The sequence below is a fragment of the Pteropus medius genome, unplaced genomic scaffold (assembly GCF_902729225.1).
Source record: "Pteropus medius unplaced genomic scaffold, Ma_sr-lr_union100, whole genome shotgun sequence".
Lineage (NCBI taxonomy): Eukaryota > Metazoa > Chordata > Mammalia > Chiroptera > Pteropodidae > Pteropus > Pteropus medius.
Window position 1 is genome coordinate 18,397,579 of NW_024349796.1, and position 6,436 is coordinate 18,404,014.

Consider the following 6,436-nt stretch of genomic DNA (forward strand, 5'->3'; position numbering starts at 1 on the left):
AGATTCCAGAGCATAAGCCAAGCCTGGGGCCCCTCTGAGCATGGTCCCCGGTCTGAGGGCACAGGCCATCGGCTCGCCCGCACCGCCAGCCTGCTGCCTCTGACCTCGGGCCTTTCAGAGCGGGCCGGACCCCCCTGCCCCCCGTGGCAGGGGCACTGCCACAGTCACAACACAGGAATAAGTTGCCAACTTTTAAAAATCAGGACAGTTCTCAGAGAACAAGCTGGACACGTGTTTTCTCTTCAGAAATGGGGGAATCTGGCAGTGCTGACGTGTCGGGAACTGAGGCAGCCCCTTCCACCGGGAGGGCTGGAGCTGGGTCAGGGCCCTGGACTCTTACTTGGGGGGGCGACAGTGCCATGTCCACATCATTTTAGCCCAGGTCGGCGTAGGGCATTATAGGGCATCATCGCGCACGGAATATCAATGACGACCTCTGGGCAGGACCCAGAGGCCCGGAGGGGCCCGCTGCCCCGTGCACCAGCCCTGCCCATCCTTCTGCCCTTCATCCATCTCTTCGCAGGAAGAACAGCCCCGAGCCGGTCCCTTGGCCATCTACATCATAGAACAGCGTGCGCTCCAGCCGAGACAGCCCCGTTTTGTGGACGAGCGAATGGGCTCCGAGAAGGAAGGCAACTCGCTCAGAGTCGTACAACGTGCTGCCTTATCGAGCCCAACGAGGTGCCCCGCAGAGACGAGTCAGCACTCAGCAGCCGTCCTTCATTCTCTCTGTGAGGGCTCCTTGCCTGTCTGCTGTGTGCCGGGCTCCCCTCTGGGTGCGGGGGGCCCAGGAGGAAAGAGGACCCCCGGTTGCAGGGAGCCTCGGCCGGAGCCTAAGAAGCCCCGAGGACGTCCACTCAGACCCCGTCTGTGGGGTCTCCTGGCCCTCGGTTCACGGGCCGTGGGCTTAGACAGGGCGGGATCCAGCTCAGCTGTTCAGAGCCAGTGAGCGGAGGAAGCGGGGAGTCAAGCCTTGGCTTCCCGACCGCTTTTCCTCAAACCGACAGCAGACTCTCCCCGAAAGCCCCGCACTGGACCCGCGTGGGAGACCAGCCAGAGCCCGGCCGGCGAGTCCACCAGGGCTGCTTCCCAGGGAGGATGGGGGGTTCCGGATGCTGGTGGCGGGGGGTTCCACGGCCCGGTCCTCAGGGGCCGCCTCCGCCCCCCCGTCCTGCGCCCGCCTTCCCCTCCCCCTCCTGCTACGTGCTGGGCTGGGCTGGGACAGCAGCAGCAGTAATTAGCCCAGCTCAGCCACCCGTTACTGGAACCTTCCTGTCAACTCTGGAGCCGATCCAAGAAACCACGCCCAGTGCCTCACATGACTCAGCCTCACCTGCCCACGCCACACCTGCCAGCCTCGGTGACCCAGGCCACCGCAACGGGGGGGACGTCCCAGCCTGCTCTAGTCTGCGCTCCCCTACCCGGAGTGTGTGCAAGGCATGCTGGGACTCCGAGTCCTCACCTCGCCAGCCCGTTCTCTGGCTGGTCGGCAGCCAGAAGGGCGAGCTGCAGGCCGGGCAAAGGCTGGACACTAGAAACCGCGTGGAGATCATAGAAGCGTCTAGTCTGCCGCCCATCACGGACCCTGGTCTAGGTATGAATCAGGAGACGCTTTCTCAAGAAAGATTTGACATATTGTTTAAAAGCCTTAAAAAGCATCCATACCTTTTTACACAGCAATTTAGTGTGTGAGAAATTTTCCCAAGGAAATTACTGGTCGGGGCACAAAGGTATTCCCTACAGGGGCACTGACCGTGTGGTCCTATAACCGCAGAGAAATGGTGGCCGCTTAGGGCCAATCGAAAGAACGTCAGCTCGATAGCAAAGATTCTCTTTGGATGGTGGGATCATGCAAGATTATTGTGTGTTTGTTTACGTGCCTGTCAGTAGTGCCTGGATTTTTTTTTTTTTTTTTTTTTTTTTTTTGGCGATAAGCCTGCATTGCTCTTAAAACAAGAAAGAAGTAAAACTCTTTTTTTCTATTTTAAAAAATAAACATTAGTCATTCAAGACGCGTGAAACAGACAAGCGTCCGACGTGGGGGCCACGTTAGCCGGAGTGTGACCGGCCTGCTCGTGATCTGGACTGCTACGTGTCCATTACGAATGATGATTCACTGAGGAAACTCGCCAGGCACTGACAACACGGGGGGAGCCAAGACCAGGGCTGTCCCCGCAGGAAGTCACACGAGCGAGCCGACGTCGACCCTACGTCGGGATTAAGAGTGACAAAAGTATTTACACAGGTATTCGAGAGCACAGAGCAGGGCGCAGACTCCGGAGCTCGGTGCGGTGGGGCCTGCGAGGGCAGAGGGAGGCCGTCCGGGCCGGCGGCGTGTCGCGCGTGGCAGTCGAGATGCATGAAGTGGCCCCGTGTGGACAGAGAACTGTCGGAAACTCGCTGGGATCGGAGCGCGACACGCCAGTCGGGTGGGGAAAACTAGGCCAAGCGGCCGGTAGGTCATGAACTGCTTTGTCCGCTCCTGAGGGTGACGGTCACCACGGAGGTGGAGCTGTTTGTACCGGGTGACGGACTGACACCTGTTTCCTGGAACCACCCACCAATGCTGTGGGGATGAGGCTGACGGCGAGGGCGTCGGCCAGACGGGGGCTTCGGTCCCGGCCAGGGAGCACGCAAGCCCCGCCGAGTGACCGCACATGCGTGAGAGACTGGCGGCGACGGACCCCAAGCTGAGCCCAGTCGACACCGAGGGCCACGAAAGACGGTGACGAAGAGCGATGCCGTCGTGTCCAGTCGCGGAGGCGGCCGCGGGTGGCGGGCAGAGCCAGAGGCGTGCGCCTCCGTGACAGCGAGCGGCCCCCGACGCCGAAGCACGCGGCTCCGGCTTCGGGACCCGGCGAGGCACAGGCTGAGACGTGGCCATCCCGCGGGCCTTCAGGAGAAGTGGGAGGTGCTGCTGGGAGCTGGAGGAAGGGGACCCTGCCGCTGAGCGAGGAAGTTTGGGACGGTGGCGCCTGCGGTGACGTGGGGCATGGCAGGGTGCCACCTCGTTCCTCGTGACGAAATCAGTGGCCATTAGGTATCACCTTTGGCCCCTATCTGGCGGCCGCTGGCAAGGCTGGGGACCTGTCGCTCTCATCAAGGGAGGAGGGGGTGGCGTCTCTGCTATGACCGATTGTCCTTCATCCAGCTCTTGGGCTGGACGTGGGTCAGCTCATCGTGACCTTGCTCCGGGAAGCGATGGGACCTGGGGCAAAGGGGGGAGCGGGCGGGGAGGGCTGGGATGTCAGGAGGGGGCGTGGTCAGGACGATGGGGAGGACGGATGACCTGGCCCCAGGAGGGCGGCCCGTGGCTCGGGGCTCCGTCCTCAGTGGGGCCTGCGGCAGGGACTCAGAAATGGGAGGGAACCCATGCGAGACACACGAAAAGCCAGCCCAGCTTCGGAGGAGCAGGCCTTGTGCCGAGCCCCTGCCCGAGCGTCGGCTCCCCTGTTGACTCGGTTCCCCGAGATACGGGACAGCACGTCACCGGTTCCCTGTGGTTTGTTGAACGTATCTGGGTCAGTAACAGTCCGAAGTCCCTGGACGCCTCTGCTCCGGCCCTGCCCGGTCAGACAGGTGGGAGAAAATGGCCCCGGGAGACCTGGCGTGCAGCCAGCTGCCTCGTGTGGGCGGAGCCTGCAGACCGAGCCGCCCACCAGCTGCCCGCCGGGCACCCAGGGAGCAGACGGCCATCTCCATGCCAAGGGCTCTGGAGGACAAAGTCTCCCAGGAGAGCCAAGTGACACCTGCTTGTCCTCCAGGGGACCTGGCACTGGCTCCCCCCCTGCTCCCCGCCAGACCCCCCCCCAGCTCTGCGCTCACCCCTAGGAGCCAGGTGGGCAACAGGCCCTCTGCTCTCCCGGCCATTAGTCACATCTGCAGACCCCTAAACTCTGGTTCAGTCTAAGGTTTCCCTTTAAACAGGCCCCTCTTTCCGTGGCAGTGGAGTTAGCCAGACGCAGAGGGACAAATTCCACTCACGGGAGGTCCCTGGAGCAGCCGAGTTCAGCGCTGGTGGTGCCGGGGGCTGGGGCTGGGGGCCGGGGCTTCACGGGGACAGAGTTCCAGTGTGGGAGGGCGATGGCGGAGGTGAATGCTCTGGATGCCGCCGACTGCCCACTCGCAAAGAGGAAGAACGGGGTTTCTATAGCCCCTTAAAAACGGTTCGAGTGGCGAATCGTATGCTGCGTGTTGTACCACGATTTAAAAAGCTCTGTCCCGGCTCCTATTCAATAATAGTGTGTTAATATCATGCATGACGTGGATAATGACAGATAATGCACCGCCAGCCGGTGTGGCCCCCTGCGCCCAGGTCAGGGCGTGACTGTTGTCTGCTCAGAACCCCCAAGGCCCCTCTCCTTGGGTCCACACGGAGCCCCCAGGCCCTGGCTGGTGCCCGGCCCCTGCAGCCTCAGTGGCCCCTGCGGCCGGCCGTGCCCTCCCTGGTGGCTGCCTCGCTGTGTGTGGTCCCCGGGTCACCTCTGCTCAGGTAGCGGCCGCCCCGGAGACCCCTCCGCACTGTCTGTTCAGCGTGTCCTCGGCACCCGCGGGTCGGTCTCGTCAGTAGACTGCTGGTGCACGGACTTCCTGGGCTCCTGGGGGCCTGGGCCTCAGCATCTCGAGTGCATTCACCTGAGAGGTGGGAGGGCTGCCGCTGGCCATGGCCGTGGCCGGGGCCGGGGCTGAGGCCCCTCACACACCCTCCACCTCGCCTCAGCTCCCTGCCGTGGGAAATGGAACCTGAAGTGCGCCCATTCCTTGGAGCTGCCCCGTGGCACGCTCTGCCCAGCGGCTGAGGGCCTGCTGCTCCCTGGCTGTGTCCTGGCCTCGGGCTGAGCTGGGACGGCCTCACCGGGGGCGGAGGCCACGGCTGCGCCGGGCAAGGCAGCCCTGGGGAGAATGGTGGTGGCGATGGGGCCGCTCCCGGTGCTCCGCGCTGTGCTTGGGGGGCAGGTCCCCGGTGCCCGGGTGTCAGCCCCCCCGCGTGTGATGTGAGTGGCCTCAGGGCTGAGGGAGGAGCAGACAAAGACCCAGCTGCCTTTGTCCTCCAGCTGCCCCTTGTCCTCCGTTTATGCTCTTCCTTCCCGTAAGTGCACGGGGCGCTGGGCCGCGCCGGCTTCGCGCCAGACACACCTGCAGGACAGGTTGGGCAGAGCTCGTGGGCGGCCGTGGGCAGCAGTGGGGAGCAGCTCAGCCCCTTCCATGGCTGCACAGGTGCCAGGAGCTCATCACCTCCAGGGGGTGCGATGCCTGTCGGGGCTTCTGGCCTGGGGGGCCAGGAGGTCACATCCAAGTCACCAGGGCAGGCAGGGGACCAAGTCTCTCCATCCCCAGTGGCATTTCCTGGACAGAGACTGAAGTCTAGCAGAGACAGAGACAGCTGGCGACAGGGTCCGGCTTAGGCCACTGGCCGCACAGTGGTGCCCAGGCGCAGTGGCTGCTCTGAGCTGGGAGTCTCTGTCCCTCTCTGGGCTTTGTGCTCAGCCGGGGCAGCTGGGCAGGTGAGCGAGACCGTGCAGGGCACCTATGCAGGGAGTGGGGGCGAAGGTGTCGGGGAGGCCGCCTGGCAGAGAATCGGGAGGCGGGAACTCTGTCCCAGGGCATGCGCAGCCCCGGTGTCTTCCCTGCAGGGCCGGCGGGTCAGAGCCGTGGGGGGTGCTTCCCCCACCCAGGACGGGCCACCGGAGTCACGCGAGACGTGTCCCCACCAGCCTCTCCTGTCCTCCACGCAGGGGGACCAGACGCACGGCACCCGCGTGTGCCGCCTGCGCAGCACGCTCGGCCCAGCACGCTCGGCCCGGCACGCTTGGCCCTCCGTGCGTGCTCACTGCCGTCTCCGCGGCCGGCGGCGCCCCAGCCGGGGGCACCCCAGTCAGCACCCCTCCTTCCCCTTCGCAGCACCCGCACGGCAGACCCAGACGCGGCCCTGGACGGCTGCGTGGGGCTCTGCACGTCGGCACGGTGGCCGCTCAGGATGGAGGCTGAGCGGAGGGGGCGGCAGCAGGGCACTGCCAGGCGACGCCATCTCTGGGACAGCGTGGCTGCCTGGCGGGTGTGGGCAGCCCCGGAGCCCCCGGCGCCCCCGGCACCCCCGGCACCGCCATCCAGGCGGCCCTAGCGGAGCTGTTCCAGGCATGCCCCGTTCTCGTGAGCCCAGGCTGCACAGAAAGTGTCATGGGGTCCGATGTTTCGATCACGAGGAAGGGCGAGAGTGACCGAGTGTCCGTCCGTGCAGAGCCGTCCGATGGACACGCAGAAGCGAGTCGCTGGCTGTTGTCTCTAGGGGTCGATTCAGGGTGCTTTCGGGCTCTGCCGAGTCGGGGAATCATCACGTACGTCTGGAAACTCGCCGCTGGGCTGAACTCTAACCCAGGTGCCTGGGCCGTCGCCCTCCGCGTGCGCCACGTCGTCACGTGTTGTCCCGGCCACAGAG